The 21,035-nt window shown below is 40.9% G+C and overlaps 1 protein-coding gene across 2 annotated transcripts in view; it reads left to right on the forward strand.

Moving 5' to 3' along the window:
* FNDC3B (fibronectin type III domain containing 3B) overlaps positions 1-21,035 on the forward strand; it is a 191,474-nt gene that overhangs the window by 13,385 nt on the left and 157,054 nt on the right. The window contains exon 2 of one of the 2 annotated variants that reach the window (XM_029962340.1): positions 19,192-19,322. The exons of the other annotated variant lie outside the window; for it this stretch is intronic. The gene's annotated coding sequence lies outside the window, so the exon portion shown is untranslated. The remainder of the gene's footprint in view (positions 1-19,191; positions 19,323-21,035) is intronic. 2 annotated transcript variants of the gene reach the window in all.

Raw genomic sequence — 21,035 nt, forward strand, 5'->3', positions numbered from 1 at the left:
CTCAGCTTCAAGGGGTGAAAGTGCTGGTGGGAGGCAAGGAGCTGCATGTAAAGAACCTGTGTGGGAATGGGACAGAGGGAGCATCCCTGGGCTGTGCAGGGGACCTGTGGCAGGTTGGCAGGGCCAGGAACACAGCAGAAGTGATCAGTGGGGCTTTATTTAATGGTGGTATAGTTTTAGTCTCGCCCTCAAGCTGCGAAGCATTTCCTAATTTAGAAAGGCCAATATGAAAAAACTTGCTATGTAAAGCTGTAGTTTTTAATGTGGACAGTCAGACAGATCCTGTGAACTGATAATTGCCATTACTGGCTGGGACAGGCTGTCAATTTTAGTAGGAAATCATTAAATAAACATTGGTGATTAACCAGTATGATGATTCCCCTTCCCTTGGTAGACACCAAAGCACTTAACAGAGGCAATGTATTTTCATTATCCCCATTTTGCAGCTGAGAAAACAAGGCACAGACGTTAAAATACTGGAGATACTTGTTTGGGGCTTGCTTCAGTTTGAGGCTGGACTAGAAGTCTCATTAGTGCTCTGCAAGTGTCCGGGGGTTTCCCTCCCCAGCACAGCACTTGACGAGCCTCGCAGCAGCGCCTGTGTGCAGTTCGGGTACCTCTGAAAGCCTCTCCCAGAGGAGGATTCCTGGCAGCTTGGCAAGAGGGCAATAACCACTTGCCTTCTGCTTAGGATATTATATTGTATCTGTAGGAAGACTTTGTCAAAGGCTGACTTGCTCTGGGTAAGTGGGACAAAAACTGTTTCTTTACAAATGCCAACTAGGTCTTTGCAAGCTAATAAAATTGTCAGTAGGCAGTACAGCATATGCTTAATTTAGTAAGGTTATAGTTCTTTTTTAGAAAGGGTAGAGTTATCCTGGCTTACTTGTAATTTATATTTCTGGTGAGCACATGAAGTCATATTTCCATAAGAGGAGGAAATACTGCTCACTTCCCCTGGCTGATCCCATCTACTCCGGTAGCTAATCTTTGGATTTTCGTTTCTAATGTTGTGCCCAACTCTGATTTGCCTGGCTCCTGCTTCTGCTCACTGGTTCTTACTGTTCTTTAATGTCCAATCCTTGCTGACCCTGGGACCACATAAATAAGTCTTTCAAGGGGCTACTAAATCCTGCTGGCGTGCCATGTGTCAGGCATGTCTGTGCCCACTGGCTGATTCACACACAGTGTTATCAGCTCACAGATTAAACCACCATCAGTTCATGGGCCAGCTCTTCATACAGTGGAGATATTTCATTTTAACTGAGTGTGAACTCCTTTATCAGTGTTGTGTGGTACCAAGTCAGATGTTGGCTGAAGAATACACACGTGCTAACACGGCAGTCGTGCCAACCAAAGGTGTTATCTCAATGGAGAGTGCACTTGGGTTTGTTTGACAGGACCTGTTTTATGTAGAACAATTCCTTATTACTGGAATCCTTCACTGACTTTGCCTTGTTTTATCTGAAAGCTGTGCCTTACTAATGGGATGTAATTGCACTGGGCATCCTGCTTTCCTCTCAGCTACTGGTGCTGGATCAGCATGGTCTCCCCTCCATCCTTCTGCATTACTGCATCCTGTTGTTGGTAGTAGGTCAAGCATTTCCTTAAAGGCTCGAATCAAAACTTAATTGCAAGATTTTGAAGCTGACTTGGTCATGAGTCTAATTCATTGGTCTGTTTGATAAAAGTGCATTTTTTACCTCTTCTGTATATGAGTAGAAGAATCTATTAAATGCTTTTTTGCTGCATCATTAGCCCTGTTTTCACTTCTGTTTTCCAGTGGGGTTATACCACTATTAGAGTTCAGTCCTTCTTAATTTATTTTAGAAAGCAGCTCACTTTGTTTTCTTGCAAGTCATGGTTTTTTTTTTATTTTTTTGGTCTGATTTGTCTTTAGCCTTGGTTTCACTTACCAAATTTCTGTACTTCTAATTCATTTTCTTCCCTATCTGTTCTTAGTTTCACTTTTTAAACCTCTTTTTATGCTACATTACATTTTTGTCTTTTTACCATGGTATCAGATTAGAGGGAAACTAGCTAAAAACTTTTCTCAAAAAAGGGAATGATTAATTTCTCAATTATAGTTGTCTTAAAAAAATAAAGTGAGCTTACAATTGTAATGTACATAACGTTTCTTTCAAGTCAGTTTTTCCCCTCAGTTTTGGAAAATTAGCATTTGTTGTTTTAAACCTAAACTGCATGTTCTGACTCCAGTTAATCTTCCTCAAATAATATTTGATTGCTGTGGTGATTCAGAAGTTCTTGTGGGATGATTCTGACTGGCTCTGTGAAGAAACTTCCAGCTGTTGGGTGTTAAGTGTACAAAAGTCACAAAGATAATAAAACCCTGTTTTTTCACACATCTTATATAGGTTGTATGTGTATGGTGCAGGAAGTTTTATTTGCTCTTGAGCTATGTTTGAATTCCCTTTGTGGTGTAAATCAAATAATTCTCTAAGTGGGTTGTAGGCAGTTGGGGAAGGAAATGGTTTCACAAGTGTTTGCCATACAGAACTTGGTGGATCACCTCGGTTAAGTAGTTAAACATCATGATATTAAAAAAGGAGGTGCTGCAATCCAACTCCATGTGCATATCGATAGATAAAGTGCTACAGATGTACATCAGTGTGAGTTTGTGGCCTGATGGCACAGCCCTAAGTTTGTGCTGCTACTGAAAGGTCAGTCCTGCCTCCTGCTCCCTTTATTCCTGTCATTTCTCTTGTTTGGGCTCAGTGAGTTAAACCTCCTGGGCTGGTCTGGAAGCCAGCCTTAGATACCTGACTCTCCTTGCTGCTGGGCGAGTGCTGTCCCGTTCCTGCTGAGGTGCACTGCAAGGGGAACCATCCTTATTAAATGGACAAAAGGTCTATTGTGCTTTGGCTTTAGTCTTTTAGTACTTGTGCTGTTTGAAATCAGAGCATCAGTGATTGTTCTCCCTGTCTGCCAGTCTCATCCTGACCACCACCTCTCACACTAAAGGAAAGAGTTAAGAGAAGGTAAGTGAAAAACTGTTACAGGTGCAGTCTCCTGGTCTCCTCAGTGCTCTGCCATGGACTTGAGGGACAGCTTTCTCTGGGTTGTGTAGTACACCTTATTAGCAGGTGATGTGTTAGTTAAAAGACTAGCTCAACTACCTGATTTTCATTTAAATTACATATTCTCCTTCACTGTTCGTTTATGCTGCCTGTTCCAAGAACTCTTTCTTCCTCCTTTGAAGCTGTCTCTGCTCTTGCTTCTCATATTTGAAGAGACAGGCTTGCACACCTCCTGTATAAAAGGGCATCAGGAAAGATCTTCCCTTTCTCCTCTGAACAGCTTGAAGTGGAGGTCTTGTCTGTCTTTATATTTATTCACTGGGACTCATTGCACAGAGCTGCAGCTACCCAGCCTTCCTGGAACAGCATGTGCTGCAAGAGCACAGGGACTCTGGGTCTGTAGAAAGGTTCTCCTGTGGGTAGGGGTCCATCTTGGCTTCTCCCATGGACAGGGCATCCCTGGCAGCCCCCACGACCTGAGTGTCTCCTGTGTTGTTTGAATCCTGCATTAGCTCTGTGTGGTAAGAATATCTCCTAATTACTCACTGCTAAAATTTGGTGTTTAATAGCTACTTAGGGGCAGAACTTGGATGGGAAGAAAGAGTTTATAGATAAAAGTTGGTCGTTGCTAGTTAATTAAAGTCTGTCTTTTGTCAGGGATAATTAGTGCAGCATTGGCAAGAGAGAAACAAAAGTTCAGACAGAACACAGCTGAGCTGTAATCTACTTATGTTAGAGCCTGAAATAGCAAAGGGTGTGTTTGACTTGAAGTGCTTGTCCACAGATCTTTGACTCCTGTCCTTATGGGGGAAGGGATGGTGAGCTTTGAAATGCAGGCACAATTCTAATGTTGAAATACCAAGGTATGAATGAGTAACAGAAAGGTAATAGATACCTTAGTGGTATAGATAGAGGTATGTGTTGGATTCCAGGTGGTGTAAAGAACTATTGGATTATTAACATCTCCTTTTATATCCTGATTGGCAATCCCAGCTACTAGGGTTCATCCAAAAAGAAATGTTTGGTTTTTCCACCCAAGAATGTAGCCCTCAGGTCATGTTTCCCTATATAAGTGTGTATATAGAGAGGTCTGCCCTTAAAGCAGTGGGTTTAATTGAGTTCAGCTGAGGTACGTAGGGTCACCTGCTCTAGGGCTACATTTGCCCTTCCTGTTGTTCTTCACTTGCATCACTGGAGACTTGGTTTCGACTGTAGGCTTTGTCTGCTGAGGGTTGGGTGAAGGATTTCAGTGTAGGCATGAGAGAGAGCTGGGATACCAGACTGCTGAGGAATGGGAAGGTCTGTGTAATGCAGAAAGAATTCCAAGCATCTTTTTGGTTAATTCTGTTTTTTAGAGGACTGCTAATGTGGCTTGATGGGAACTTGCATGTTGAGTGCAGCTTAAGGTTTCTTGAGTATTTCTAAAAATGGTTTTCTAAAGTCTTCCCTAAAATCTCTTTGAATTGCCAGTAATTGTACTTAAGACAACTCAAAAAAGCTCAGTCTTTTTACTTTTATTTTCATAAGACTATTGATAATACCTTGGCAAATACTCTGATAGTGGACTTATTTTACTTCTAATGAAGAAGATACCATCTGATTCAAATAAATTTTTGTGTTCCTACTCGAGGACTGAATTTTACTGGGCTTAGTATACTGTACTGAAAATGCCTTATTTTTCATAACAATTGCTTTGATTTTTATAAGGAAAAACATATTTCCATTGTATTTGCAAATGCTACAGCAACATTCTTCTGCAAAATGTGCTGGTGCTATTTCCAGGACACCTAGCAGGATTTGGGATGTGAGATGTTGTTACTGAATTAGTGATGGTGACTTATAATTAAAAAGCAAACAAAACCAGCTTATCAGAAATGTTCATTATATTTGGCAGTTAGTTTCTATGAAACTGAATTTGGAAAAATGTCTTAAGGGGAATTCATATCCTCTGAAATGCTCTGTTACCTTTTTATTTTCCCACACCTTCCTACAGACTTTTGTTTCCTGGAGCAGTTGTTCAGGTTAGAATAAAAATGGGAATTTGACAAGCATGTAGGTGGCCTTTCCTCTGATGCATATCAGCAGAACTTCATTGTTTTCAAGATATTTGTCCATAAAACTGTAAATGGACAAATTTAAGCTTTTTGCTTTTAAGCTGTTAAAATGACAATGTCAATGATCTGATCAGCTTCAATGGTTTATGTTTAGATTGTACATTCATGACTGATAATGTCAAAGTTGGAGAATGTTTGAAGGACAAAGAAATGCAATAGTGGGGATGGAAGAATTTATCCCCTAATGAATTAATACCTATCTACAGCAGTTTCTCAGGAGGCTTCATGATTTTGCAGAATGATATGTTGCTTGGAGAATAAATACTGAGGGTACAGGGAAATATACAATTCTTAGGAATGTTGGAGGAAAACTCAAAATGCTTCAATATTTTGATATCATGTCTTTAAATAAATTTTGTTGCATAAAATATTCTCTGTGGAAGCTTTTGAATCTTGTGAATTTGGTTCAAGTTTGTCAGTTAACTTCAGTGGACTGAAAATATCTCTGAAACTCACTGGAAAGATTTTAGCCATTGTGTTAGTTTCTTAACTTTTTTTCTCATCAGTATTACTTGGCAGTAGTGTTTAGGTGGATTGTTTAGATCAAATTAGCAAGTGGTATGGTTTTTTTATAGGTCTGAAGTGTGTTGTACACTTGAACTGATGATATATAATTAGACACGTCATTTTGCTTCCATTTGGCGTCTCTTAACTAATTAGTTACTTGGGTTACTTTATTTTGTGTTACTTTATTTTCAGTTGATTAAGTACACTTACTTACTTCTCTAAGGGTACAAAATTAAGAACATACTAATTGTGCAACAATCTTGGCATGTGTCGATTGCTTCAGTGTCACCTAAGGACAAAGATTTCTCTGCTTACATTGCTGGCTCTATTCTCTCTGTGCCCCGTGGGCAGATGTGTCAGAGCAGACGCTGCGCTCTCCAAATTCTCTTCCTCGCTCCTGCAGTCTAGTCAGAGCTTGTTGGCAGTGTCTGTCGTAGGTACTCGCCTTTGGAAATGCCTTGATTTCAGCTTTTAGATGTTCAGACCCACTAGTTCAGCGTGTTTGGAGGGTTGGTGGTGGGACAGAAGGCTGATCTCGAAGGAGTGGAGACCCACAGGTATCGTGTATCCGGCGGTGTGAGTTACTCCTGGAAACAAGTAAGCTTCACCTGGGAACTGTCACGAGCTGGGTGGGCAGTTGTGATGCTCTGTGTTGCCAGTCAGACTAAATTTTGATTGTGGGTATTGCTGTGACTATAAAATATTTGAGTGCAATATTTCCAGAAGCAAAATCCCCCCAGGCACTGAGTGTCCTGGAATAAACATGACTTTATTATTATAAAGTGCTTGCTCTGTGCTTGTGAGCAGATCAAGACGTCCTTCTTTTTTTTTTTTTTTTGCATTTTACTTTGAACATTAGTTACTGATGTGAGGCACCAAGTAGGCTATAACCTGTGCCAGCTAACAAGGGGAAGCCAACAAAAATGAGAAAAACACTACAATTGTACTTTTGTTGTTGCAGTGCTGACTGAAGCCTGAGTGTGTCCAAGCATGTGGTGTTCAGACAAGATACATAACTTCTTTCTGTGGAGTTGTTTTTCAAAGGGAATACTTGCTCTTATGAAAACTGGGTCTGTGGCCATAGTTGAGTAAATATCTTCAGGGGTGCTCTGTCACAACAGCAGTGACACTGGATATTGTGGTGGATATTGGGTGTGGAGTTCAGCACTGCACAAAGTCAACCAGGGTTGGGCGAGTGAATGCCTTGATGTATATGTGCTGTCAGGACACAAGGGCCAGTGCACAGGGACCTTACCTTGGAATGGGTGTCCTGTAGCCATGAGCTTGTCAGATGTAGCAAGTAGAATTGATTGGAATGAGAATATCCTTTGGCTAAGGCTGTATTGGAACACTCCAAGAAGCAGCATCATTTATGGGGTACTAAAAATGGCAGCTAGTGTTGTTTTGAGATCTTCTACAAATGGAGCATTATCCCCTGCTTGTTTCCAGTGAAACCACAGTGATTTGGTATTCTTATCAAGAATAGAGACGAGTGAAGATGTAAAGTGTAAGCGTTCTTTATTACTGGGGCTAGATTTGGATGTCTATTAAAAGAATAAGTGGCTCTTAAAAACCTTCACAGAAATGTGTTTTAAAAAAGATCCAAGTGTCATGGCTGCAGTTTTGTGCTGTCAGAATTAGTGTTTTTCTTCAAATGCTTTCTTCTTTTTTTGTGGAACAGCCGCCCTTGTTCCAGAGGTGGCAGCCTTGGCTTTACCTCAACTGCTCCTCTGCATTTAGCTTTGGATGTTGACTGTCCTCCTCATAGGAAGAGACAGCAAGCTACTGAAGTGTCACTGTGCCTTAAAGGGATTGAATCCTGATTTTAATAGGAGGGATTGTTAAGATTTATCTGCTTTTGGTTAAGAAATGTAAGCTACTGACTACTGTGAAAATGTTAGATATGAATCATCATCTTGGATATTGTTTCATGGGGCTTAAGGCTAGTCAAGCAGGGAAGAGTTGCATAGTAGGTGATGATCTGACTACCCCTGCTATCTACACTGTGTAATTTAGGTGACTTAATTAAAGTTTAAGATTGTTGTACAGTTGCTGTTACCACCCAGAAGTCTAATGAACAACATGTTTGTTCAGCTCCTAGTTGGTTGCATGGGGACCACACCTTCGGGGTGGGATAGGTACAGGGGCTGCAGCACCACCACCTTACTGGCTGCCTTGAGACCTGTCAAACAAACTTTATTTTACAACCATGTGTCCATTGCCATAACTTTTGGCCCATTCCAGTGAGTGAACTGGCTCTGTAACAGGACAGCGGGTGGAGCTCCCCAACACGGTCTGGGCCCTACTTTCTTATCCCTGCACCCCTGCTGCCTGTGCTGCTGGCAGCTGCTGCCACAGCTGGGATCTGGCTCTGGAAACGGGACAGGATGTTTGCTTTTGTGGAGTGCAGTTGTTGAGGAAATTAAACGAAGGGATCTTTTGAAAGGGCAAGCCACCTACATCAGATTAGGCCATTAAGATGAGGTTTGTGGGCATACTTTAAAGCACCTTATCAGGAGAGGCTGGAGAGGATGTGCTCCTGATAGCCAGAGGTGCTTGGAAAGCCACATTACGTCATGTCTCATTGGACCACAGTGCACGGCTGGGGTTGAGTATGGAGAAAAGGGAGAGATCAAGGAAATCTGAAGGAGCTGCTTTATCCAAAGGTGTGAGGCTACAACCACCTCAGGGAGATATGCAGGGGAGGCCCTTCCTGGCCACCCAAAGGCCTTGCCCACCCTCTGGCATGCCGACAGCTGGCCTGTATGATGAGAGATCGGGAGGAATGCACGACACTTTAAGTATCATAAAGCTGGATATCCTTCACGCAGGATATTTCCTGTCCACAAGAATTTATTTTTCAACAATAGTATTGGCAGAAAATCCACAAAATGGAAGTGAGGGAGGGAAACTTGCATGTTGCAGAAGATGAGAAATTCTAGTTTTCCCCACCTCAAGTGAAGAGATAGGCTTTGGAGAACAGAATAATACACATCTCTTATGTAGTGGCAATGCCACCAGCATGCCTAGTTGCACACTGAATATTTAATGATTTGTATTTATTGCTGTCAACAATATACAGCAATTAATCATTAGTTTCTTATGAAACTATGAGACTTTTGACCACTGTGATTAAAAAGACGTTTAATTCCAAAGAGGGCTGAGCCTCAGGACAGGGATAGCCAGTGCAAAGCTCTCCTGACTGACTTCCACCAGGCTCTGCTGCATGTTTTGCCTTTGCGTTTGTAATGAATTAAAGCCTAAATCATAAAGCAGTATTTAATTGGTGATTTGTGATCTGGTTAATCCCACAGTGAAAGTAAAGTGTGCTTAGCATTGCTGCTGCTTGCTCCCCCAGTGATGATGGGGTCGGCATCAGAGCAGAGCAGAGAAGTACTTGTAGCTTCCTGCTAGGAAAATACCTTTGTGAGACTGTTTGTATGTGCTTCCTTCTGTAAACTCCAGATAGAATTCACTTGATCTCGTGAATGTGGCTGCATGTTCTGGGGTAGCTGTTGCTAACAAAGACCTACAACTATTAAATACAATGAGAACATATTGTTTACCATAAACTTTTGTATGTGCGTGTGTGTCTAGCAACAAGTATTTTCATAAAGGATTCATTTGCCTGTAGACATATCTTAAAGTCAGCAATGTGTATTTAGCAATTCAGTAAAATTTGCAGAGGGAGGGCGGTGTAATGAAGAGATGAGGCATTAATGAAGCACCCTTGTTCCTATCTTCTCTAGGAAGAGAAGATAAAAAAATAAATAATAAAAAGAGAAGAGAATTTGGTAGGTGTGTGGCATTCTTGGGTTTTATGGCTGGAATTTGTTTTTTTGAAACGTTAGCATTATGGTGTGTGTTAAATTTAACCCGTTTTCTCTGCGTCACCAGCACCCGAGAGAAGGCTTCCTAAAAGAACACTGAACTCACCATGCTGAGACTGCACTTTTTGAGGCTGGAGTAACACGTTATAACAGAAATCCAAGTTGATGAGAACATTTTAGTCGTGGTGCAAAAATGATCTGGAATCTCTGGTATGTGCCAGTGGCAGGAGCTGCGCTCCCCGGAACGCCGCTCTCTTGAGCAAGTGTGTGTAAGGCTTTGGCTTGCTGGGAGTCAAGGCTCAAGGACACACTGTCAGCCTGCAGGATTTTTTGTAGCAGGTTAAATCCATGAAAAAGAGAGGGAGAACATGAGATTTTTCTCTTGACCACTTTAGTAGTTCTTTTGAACTCGCTTATTTCTGAACATGGCTTAAGCATTCCAAGGATCTTAAGATAAATGAAGGTATTTATACCCCTTATGTGGATGGGTGTGAATATATGTGTGTGTACGTACATATCTCGTGATTTGCGGGGTGATGGCAAACCTCTGTGATTAGATATGGGAAGAGTAGGACCCTGAATGTAGCCTACAGGAGATAAAGCTGCCAAGGGAAGCTTCAAAAATAGTTTACCAGATTTATCGTACTGATGAACAGTGGTCTGACATTATTGTACCAAACAGAACCCTCCTCATTTTGGTTTTGGGGCCACTGGCATACCTTGAAATGATTTATTTGGATCCAGCAGTGAGTTCTATACACCTGTTCTACGTGTTCTTATCTTCTTGCTACTGATTAGATTTCTTGAATATATTTTAAAAAATCTCTGTGACCTCTGCCTTGTGTTTGACTGTGTTTTATTTAACATAAAAGTCTAAAATTAAGCCTTTATCCTGTTGTCTGCCATAGCTATTTATATTTGGGATGGAGAGCTCAGTGGCTCTAGTTCTACATTACTGCCAGTGACTAAGTAACTTGATGACAAATGTAGATCCCTGTTACAGTATCACTTACAGATCTGACAGCTGGTGTATAATGTTTAACTGCACTAAATCATGTGTTTTCCCAGTGTTCCTTCCTAGAGAGAGAATAGTGACTTCTGAGAGTGAATTTCCAGTCTGTTGGATGGTCTAAAAACCCTGTTGGCTTACCAGCTGTGTAGCTGGGATGTTAGATACCACCACATTTCTGCATTTTTTGGTCAGTTTCTGTTAATCTTCAGAAATTCTTAATCCTTTTACAACCCAGTGATGCTTGAGCATTCATGCAGTAAGCAGAATGCAGTTGGTGATTATAGGACCACTTTGTTTATTATTAGCCCAAGTACTGTCCCTATATAACATGTAGGAGGCTCAGCCCACTAGTGTTTGTCACAAGAAGTAAATTACCATTAACAAAGTGACTTTGCTTAATTTTACCAATTCAAGAAGTGTTCAAAAAAAGCCTTAAATACTAATGTACCTTGATGTTATTATGTTCTTAATAATGAACATGTTATAATCTGCTCAATTTAGGTGAGAATGAATATCTAAACTGTTACTTCTGACCAAGTACTCAGCTGAGATTTCTGTACCACTAATGTGTATGGATGAGAAGGAAAATCACAGTCTCTGCAGCTTCAAATTTGAAGACAAAAGTTTTAGCAGGTTGAGCTTCTGATGGAAATAATAATAAATCTAGCTCTGCACTTCCTTGAAGAGAGAAGACACTGAGGGTGAAGTGACTTGTAATGGTGCTGAATTTCATAGTACTAATTTCTGAGTATTTAAAACTGTAGTGGATGATGATGAGTTAGTATGGAGCTGTAGCACTGATTTATGTATGTTGTGCTCTAAGCAGTGGCTTTATGAAGTGTGAGTTATCTCTGTCACCTACGGGATGGCGAGGGACGATCTGTGATTTAGATTATTCATAACAAAGCTTGATGCAGCAATATCCAGGAACACAGAAGAAGATTAGAGAAAAACCTTATGGCTGAGGTTTCATCTGGGGCACTGGAAAATATTAGTCAAAATTCGTAAAGGATGAGGGAATTTCCTCAGTGAGCATCAGGAGGAGGATGAGCTACTGAACAGCTGTTTGGTGTTGGGAGGTTTCTCTGCAGTGCACACCATTGCTCATGTTCTCATCAGCAGGTTAAACCTACTCTGAATACCCAGGCTGTCTTTCTGTACCACCCTGGAGTTATGATTAGGGACTAGAGAGAGAAGTGGGAGGAGGAATATGTTCACATGAGAGAGAGTGGGAGCACTTTTTACTACACGGGTCCATTACTATTGAGAGCATTTATTAAGATTGTTGCATGGACATGTCATCTTCCTCCCCTGCACCAAGAGGAATATGCTGTAGTGTAGGTAGAGAATAATATCACTTAGATTTACTTAATTTTTAACCATATATTAGCATGTCAAGTGATGGAAAATATACATCCTCTCCTTAGAAATTGGGGAACAAATGCAACCTGCTTGAATCTCCGGGACCTGTGAAGCCTTTTGCTGGAAGGAACAACTGGTGTTAATGGGTAGGTCTTTGTCACTGATTAACTGTGTACTGTAGTGTTAAGGTGGGTATCTCTGTGGGCTCTGCACTGCCAAAATATGACTGAAGTGGGTCAGAATGTAAATATTAAAGAATGGAGATTGTGCCGTACTTTTGGTGATAGTGCTGGGGTGTTCCATCTTACTCACACAGACTAAGTGTGCCTCAATAGAGCTCCTTGGGAGTAAAATCTTGCTGGGTCATGTGTCAGTCATATTATTCAGGTAAAATTGAGCACAACTAAATTTGACTGGGAAAGCTTTTTCCTTGCTTGAGTCCTGTGCTAAAGCTGTCAGAACCCTGCAGGCAAACTCCTGGGTTTGCCGATATTCTGATGTTTCTGCCTCCGCTGTCAAAGAGAAGCTGCTGTCAACCCACATTGAATTTTTAAAATTTATTTACAGGCATATGTATTATGTTCGTATATTTGACTTAAACTTAGTCTATCATTCTCTGCTCCATCAGGATTTCTGTGAATTTCTCCTGCAGTAAGCAAAGTGAGATGCATGTCCAGGAAAAGCTGGACTGTCAGGACATGTGGTGAAGTGCTTTATATTTATGAAAGATACTGTAGGAAACATCCCTAGAGAATTACCCTTTCTTGTAGGTTCAGTCTTTTTCTCACTTGGCTTTCCTGCAGTTGAGTTACGAGGTGGATTTTCTTATATTTGAAGGACTTGCCTATTTTATTCTCACCTGTTTATTAGAATTCTGTGGGTGTATTGTGTATTTGTACCTTCTCCCCAACCCTCTGAAACTGCTTGCTGTTAAGGTAATGGTCCTCCACCCTAATATGCCTACCAAATCAAAGTCCATTTCTTGAAATTCAGGTTTGCGTGTTTTAGGATGCAAAGCTATTTTTTTCTCTGCCTTTCCGAAATACTTTAATTTTTGAATTCTAGCTAGAATTTTAAATGAAATATTTATGGGTTTCTTGTTTGTTTGTTTTTTTAAAAAATTTCTTTCCAGAAAGCTGAAATCCTGTGAATGGTTGTTGCTAGAGATTTATTACTGTCAAAGAGGTTTTGTTTAGGACCCAAAGATAAGCTTTGCTTTGTTACTGATAATTTTATTGCTCCTGGTCTGCTCTGAGGTTTGTACAATGGATCTGCCCTGTGTTCACAAGTAGTAAACAGGCTGTTTATGCCAACATAGGAAACAAATTAAGCTTATCTTCTGAAAATCAGTGGAGCAGAGAAAGGAAAGATGTGTTTTGGATGGAGTCTGTGGTACTGAGTTCCACTCTGTGCCTTTGCCAGGCAGGATGTGTCCCTGTTTGTCCCTGTTTGTCATGGCCACATGTTGGTAGGTGTGGTGTGAAACGGTCCCAGGGCAAACTCTTGTTAGTGATTTGGGCTGGAAGGACTCTCAGTGTGGGGTTTGACAGCAACAAGCCTCCAGCAACAGACGAGCCAGGAAGTTTATGGTTCCCTGCTGTTCTTCTGGAATAGTGTGTTGTATCCATGGGGCTGGAGATGCTGTTGTGGAGCCAGGGAGAGGGAGAGATGAACTCTGGTATCTCACAGGGCAGAAATTAAAGTGCATTTGTCTTAAGTCAGGAACTTTTATTCTTTTGATCAAAAACCCCATCGATGTTTGGTAAGACCAACCTTCTCATGGTTCACCTCTGCAGAGTACAACTTGAAAAAGGCTGTCCAGGGAAGTGGTAGAGTCACCATCCCTGGAGGGATTTAACAGATGTTTAGATGTGGCACCTGGGGACGTGGTTTAGTGGTGAAGTTGGCAGCACTGGGGTGACAGGTGGACTCAGTGGTCTTGAAGGTCTTTTGCAACCTGAATGATTCATTGGATTTCTTGAGTGTATTTGAATAGACTCCTGCACTTCTGATGTTTGGTATGCAGCTATGGAAATGAATTTCTCCAAGTGTAACAAGGGAAAATGTAACTTCAGGTACATGTGACATGAAGCTTGAAGGTTGATTTGCTTTCTGCTACTTGTCTGTTTAAGTTTTTTTGCTTGACTGGAATTGTGTCATTTAAAGGATGTGGAAAGTTAACTTGAGTTTCAGGGGTTTGATTGGCTTCATTGAAGCTGTGTGTTCTTGTATCAATAGGAAAACATAAAGAAGCATGACTGCCCTCTTTTTGATTAAATAGTGTTTGCATTAAAAAACTGCAGCTTGTGCAGGAATTTGCTTTTCCTTTACCTACTTCAACTTTTGGTTCTTATTATTGTCTTACATATACGTGCCTCTTGTCTCTCTATGGCTTTATTTGAAGCCCTTTAATTATTCTTTATCTTTAAAATTTTACTTTCTGCAGAGTTGTGTGGGCCACCCAGGGCATGTGGGCTGGTCTTCAACACACAGGGTGTTGCCCCCATCAGTCTGCAGTCATGGGTGTCTGTCCCATAGACCACTTGAGATGCCTTCCCTCGGGATTAATTTTTAATGAGAGCCTACAGGTTAATACTAACTGTTTTGTCTTAAAGGGAATCTGTGTAGGCTTAGATGGTCACATCTGTGTCCTCCAAGATTTTAGGAAACAAACTCTAGGTATCCATCTCCAGACATAGAGTAACAAATTGTTTTCTTGCAATTCCTTCTCCTTTTTTATTTTCCTACCTTTCAGCCTAAGCTTACAGTAACAACAAGCTTTCTTAGCTTCAAAACAGGAGAAAACACTAATAGGATATTTTGGATGATACTTTTCATTAAAAAACCAGAAACAATAAGTTGCCTTTGGATTCAGTCTTTCAGGAATTATTCCCAGAGGAGCCTGGGTTTCTAGCAATGGGCTGCAACTGGAAGGTATGCATTCTTATTCTAGGATTTAGGAACATTCTCACTGATCTTCAGAAGTTTTTCCTTATGTGAAAAGTAATTAGTATAAGGTGTTAATAATCTTTCAGTACTGCTCTTACCTGAAAGTGCTAGTATCAGAGTCAATAAGTGAAATATTAGGAAATTTTAATTAAGAAAGGCTTATAGCTTAGTAATGAGTAACTCCTACAGCTAGTAGGATTGGCGCTGCTGCCTCTTGACTGCACCCAGGGCGTGAAGAGCATCCATCCCCCTGGCACCATGCCATGAGACTGCCTTTCAACCAGCACTGCTGGGCTTGGTGTCATTTTCAGTGCTGTTGGTTTCCCAGGTCCTAAATACAAGCTGTCCAGTACTTCACTGTGTTTCTGATTATCAAAGCACAATACCAATTTATTTTTATTGAGAATAATTTTCATCTTTCCATTGCCTGAATGATTTGGCAGAGAGTGGGAATTAGCTGAGAAGGGTGAGGATCCAGAATTAAATTGCATATAGATCACCTGAGTGCTGGTGACCTCACTGGACTGCCCCTGCTGTACCAACAGAATTTCATTTCTCCTTCAGTCTGTGTTACAAACTGTGCCCCACTTCAGACAGATAACAAACCCCAAAGGTTTTCCCTTTTAAACCATTTAATAGATGACTTGAGCTTTATAGCTGCAGCAGGTGGCATATTCAGCACAGTATTTTCTGTCTAGATAGAGACCCTTTGTCTTTCCACCTTAAAGAAAACAACTCCCCCTTAATACTCTGTGTTTAAAGATTCAGTGGTTTTGATTCCTTGATGCTTTGTTATCATTGGAGATAAAAATCAGATACCTGCAGTAGGAGAGGCTTCTTTCTTGTAAGGTCCTGGATATGAAAATTACTCAATAGTTGTATGGAACAATGATTTGATTTTTGCGTGTGTGGTTTCTTTTTTGTTGGTGGGTTATGGGCCTTTTTTTTTTTTTTTAATATAAATTCCTGCCTATCTCAAATTTAGAGAAGCCTTCATAGGTAGTCTTAATTTTCATGAAGTAGTTCAGAAGAGTGAAGTAAAATTTGCAGGAGTTTTTAATGTTCTGTGAAAGTGATGGATGGTGTAACAAAACTTTTAACTCTTTCTCCCGATGCTGAAAAGTTCCGGAGTGATGGGGTTTGGGCAGCGGGTTTTGGGTTGGTTTCCTTGTTAATAATGCGGTTCAAGCACTTGGATCCTGCGAGCACGGTGATAACAGCAGTCTCAACTTTCCTCCTACATGAGAAACTTCTCCGGCAGCCATCCAGAGGTGCTCCCTGGCAGCGGCCACTCCGTGTGAATGCCTGTTCTTGAATCCCGGGGCTGAATGGGAGATCTCTCCGAAGCGCTTTCCCACAATAACACAATGAGCCACTTTGTCAGCGCAGCGTCAGCCCGGAGTCAGGTTAGCCGTGAATGGCGACAACAGAAGTTTGTGCTGCACAAAGGTGTGCTGAGACCTGGTTGGAGATGGAGTTTGGTATGCGTGCTTTTCAAGCGCTGCAGATCGATAGCATAGATAGCCTTTTTTTTTTTTTTTTTGTGTGGTTTAATTAGTGGTAAAAAAAATAAATAATCCCCACCCCGTTGATTCCAGTAGGTTCCTCGCTGCACAGGAACTGCAGAAGAGATAACCGAGGTCTTTGTGATATTATTGCAGAGAGATGATTATTTGAGAGAGCAGAGTTGAAGGGGAGGGTATTTATCGACAAATGCTGTGCTTATCAGCCTGAAACCATGATTAATACTCTGGCTATTAAATGGAGGGAGAAAGCAAACAGATCAAGCATTCCTGTGGCTTATCTGACTTGCACCTTTGTGAAAGAACTACTCTTTGGGTAGGGGTTTTGCCCATGTCCTTGGGCACATACATGGGGTTGCAGCCCTGATCTAGGGGAGTTCAGTACTTAATAAAACTATTAAGAGAACATAAAGAGATACCCTGGTGCAAACGTTTACAGGATCAGGGCCCAAATTGATGACAGGTGTAGGTCTGGATGGAAAGGTGTTGTTCTCACACAAATTGTTTCAAGCAAATTGCAGGTTATTCCAATCAAGTTTAAGCTGATGGTGTGAATTTCATTTGCAAATTGTTTTTGTCAGAGCCAGTACAGAGTGTAGAGAACCTTAAAAGGGTGATCATGTAGTTACAAAGTGTGCAGTGTTGTCTCTGTTGCACAGAATGGCGCTTTGCCTTTAGGGGACTAGTTTGTGCTGTGGGATGGAGGCTCTCAGGGCATTGTCATCCTCCACTTGTGTCCTTGGCATGTGGGGGATCACAGCTGGGAGAGCTTTGTGTTTGCTGCTGGAGAGGATTATGTCATCATAGAATCAGAAAGTCAACCTTAAAGCTTATCTCATTCCCACCCCCTGCCATGAGCAGGGACACCTTCTACTATCCCAGGTTGCTCCAAGCCCCATCCAACTTGGCCTTGGACACTTGCAGGGATGGAGTAGCCACAGCTTCTCTGGGCAACCTGTGTCAGGGCCTCACCACTCTCACAGGGAAGAATTTCTTTTTAATATTTAATTTAAATCTCTTCCTGCTTCATGTTCATCCTGTTTGATGTGGATTGTGGTCTTCTAGAAAAGTACAGAGATTGAGTGCAGGTAGTGGTGTGTTGTACAGCTGGCAATTCATCAGCATCCAGAACACTCTAACTCAAATGTCTCTGAGGCTGGACAAGAAAGAAAAAATTAGTTTGAAATGTTTAATTGCTGCTGGTGTTTTTGGAAGTGCATAAAGTAAATTCTGTAAAAAAATTTTGAAGTAGTTGCTATTTAAAGCAACTTGTGCCAGAAAGGACAACACTAAAAATAATGGAAAAAATAATTGGCCACCGGTGTTTAAGAAGAGTTAACCTCAGCCTTTGGCTGCTTGGAAGAAGTGCCATGAAATTGTGTGAGAACTGTGTGCCTGAAAACTTCTCTATTTTTGCAACTACATCCCTCGTGAGTCCCCTTTATCCATTATGATTAATATGGAGGAAGGTGAGGAAAGAAAGGTGTGAGAAAGAAGAAGGAAAGAAATATAAATAGCAAAAATTATTAAGCTAACGTTCAGATTGAACAAAAAGCAAAGAAAACCCAAATGGTGAGTGAATTGTATCCAAGTTGTCTCTCTGTGCAGCTTGCTCTCCTGCCAGTGGTGCAGACTGTAGCCGTGGTGTGTTTGCATGTTTTAGAATTGATTTTGAGCAGCAGATGAATTTCCTGCTCTAATACTATTTGCAAAAGTGAGAGTGCTGTGGAACCATTGGATTAGCTCTTCTGCCCGTGGCTTTCTGCTCAGCCGTAGCTAATATAAGCCTAGTAAGAATTTTAGAGATCTGTTTCACCCCTATTTTATTCCCGTAAATCTAGTTCCATTAGGTTTTCACACAAGTCTTGACTGCCTTCAGGCACGTGCACACCCCAGCCGTGGGTGGGGTGGGAGGAGAGTGGGTTGGCTTTTCCTACACGAGTTTTCACAAGATTTCCCTCTGGAAAACCAGGGGAAAAACCGCTAGTGGGGCAAAGTTTTCCTTTGGTAAAAGACTCCTTTGTGTGCCAGCTTGCTTTATTCCAGTATTTCATCAGAGCTATTATCTGTTGATTAGTTATACTTGCCTTGTGAAATAAGACTCTCCTGCATGATGCTGTTTGACCTGATCTCCCCATTCCTGATGCTCATTTCTGGTACGTGTTTGAAGTTACTTGGTTATTCCATTTCTTCCTAAGGTTAGGCTAGGAACCAATTCTTAGCAGTTTTTCTGTTCCTAAATGACAAACATTTCCAATGAGGGGCATGCAGCTGGTTATGTTGCAAAACTGCTGTTGTTTATGATGATGGAGTTTCAAGCCTGGAAAACTTGAGGTCAAATTTTAGTTCTAAATAAATGCAAACTACTGAAAATCATCATATAATTACCCTCTGGATTGCTGCCTTGGGAATCTCACACCACTGTGGGGGAAAACCAAGGCTAGCTTTCCTTGATCCTGTATAATATTGTGAATACTGCTGGTAGTTCTGTTTTCAGAGATGGAATGTACCATGGACATTGAAATGTGTTGTTATTTAAAATAAACTAGAGGGGAATAAACCCACTGATTAATTACAGTGGTTAAGTTTTGAGAGGATGTTTATGCTTTTCAGCTTGCTGGAGGTAGGATCCGGCTCTTGGTGTCCCTGTGTCTGAAATGGCACAGAGAGCAAGCAGCAGGCATTTCACTACCTCGCATAAAATGCCAGTGGCTTTGTGGGTATGTGTTCCCTCTAATCTGTTTTCTTTTGTCATAACAGATTTTTAGAATTGCATGTATTTCTTCAAAATTGTTATGAAGAAGCCCGTCTGTTTGGATGCTTCCAAACTAATCTACCGTGTTTGCAATTAAACAGGGAAAGAATGCGTTCAGGTTTCAGTCCCCCTTCAGACGGATGTGATTTAACTAAACTAATGAAGGCACAGCAGACAAGACAAATTCCAGACTGTTTGTGCCTTGACCAACCATCTGTGCACATACCTCCAGGTACTGCTCATGTCTCAAGAGGCTTTTCTACATGAACAATTATTACCACTCCTCTTTGAATTGGAGTGGCAAGCCATGGCAGGAGTCTCTTGAAAGCAGCTCTATTTACTGCTCTGCTTTTCAGTGAAAATATAATTGTTATGTATGTTTTAATTAAATCTTAAACTTCAGCGTGTGCTGTACGAAATACAATAAGCAAGCGGGGCAGTGTGTGAGCTCTCTTATCTCTTGCACACAAACACCAACATAAACAGGAATGTGCAGAGGAAGCACTGCTCGTTTGGAGCCTTCCCGGTGGGTCATAGACCCATATTAAATCCTTAGTGTTTGAGTATGTGTATGTACAAATATGTTTATATTTATACGCCATCTGTACGTACTGACAATTTTTTCCTAGTTATTTTTCTGTCTTGCTCAAAAGATTGTTCAAAATATCCCTGAAAAAGCACCCATTTCTTCAGCTGTATAATAACCAGCAGTGACATGATTTGTCATACCAGACTTTGACAACAGTTCTTCCATAGCACATACAAACTCCTGTAAAATAACAGATGGTTTCAAGATTATTTTTCTTTATGGGAGACTAACATGTGCTGCAGGTAATGACTCCTGTGAATACTAAAGGATTTTTAAAATCCTCATTGTATTTCATTGTCTTTCTTTTCCAAAGTGGGTTTTCTTCTAGAAATATTTGAGTCTTCCCTGTTTTTGAGGCCTGTGTTTTTAAAGCCATGTTTGACTTCTCAGTGGTGCCAGGTGGGACCCATAATTCTGTACATGGTTTTTAACCATGGCAAAAACATTTTAAGGAACTCCTGTTTTTTGTCCCAGTTATAACAACATGAGTGTTTGAGGGTCAGTGAGGTGTAGTTGGTTTTTCATGTCACACCTGAACTAGCTTTTCCCATGGTAGTCAAGTACCAAGGAAGTTCGTGCTGGGTTGGATTACTTCTCTGGTCAGTGCATCAACCACTGTGTAAGAGATCAAAGGGGCTCATACAGTACATGCTTTTTAATATGTATGTATGTAATGGTAGAAAGGATCTTCTGTTAGACTGTGTAACCCTGTGTGTGCACTGTCTATGAACTTCATCATGCTGAGGTGGTAAGGATGTTTTTAGGCTGGAAAAAGAAAATTCTTCCTTTTTTAGTTTATACTGTGTGCATTTCAAATCTTTCCTCTAGTAACACTAGGATTGAATGAGGAGTTACTCTTTATGTAGTGTGTTCTTTTCTAATTAGACAAAATACATATAAGCAAGCACTGCATGAATGAAATGTGTGTTTAGCACTGGATTTTTGTTGCATATTAAATAAACCAGGGTATGTGGCTCTACTCAGCATTGGAAAGCTGTCTGTCCTTGTAGTACAACTTTTGTAATTCCAGATGATTGTGATAAAAAAGCAGAACACTTTGTTCAGTACCTCTTAATGGTCTGCTGCAGGGAAATAAAAATTGAGCCTTTGCAGAGAGCGGTCACAGGACTGAATATTCAGAACTCCTCTTGCTTCTGCCAGGTTCTCTGAATTAGTGTGCCATGGCTGGAAGAGGTTCTGTGGTGTTGTAAAAGACAGAAGATAGGAAGAAAATCACAGAAGAAAAATGTTCTTGGCTTCTAGCCCTATTAATAGCATGGGTAAAACCTTCTAGGAAAACTAGAATTGAGTACCTTGATGTGGTTCACACTGCTTTTGGAATTTCAGGAGAACTCT

This window comes from Manacus vitellinus, unplaced genomic scaffold (assembly GCF_001715985.3).
Source record: "Manacus vitellinus isolate BGI_N305 unplaced genomic scaffold, ASM171598v3 scaffold_45_pilon, whole genome shotgun sequence".
Classification (NCBI taxonomy): domain Eukaryota; kingdom Metazoa; phylum Chordata; class Aves; order Passeriformes; family Pipridae; genus Manacus; species Manacus vitellinus.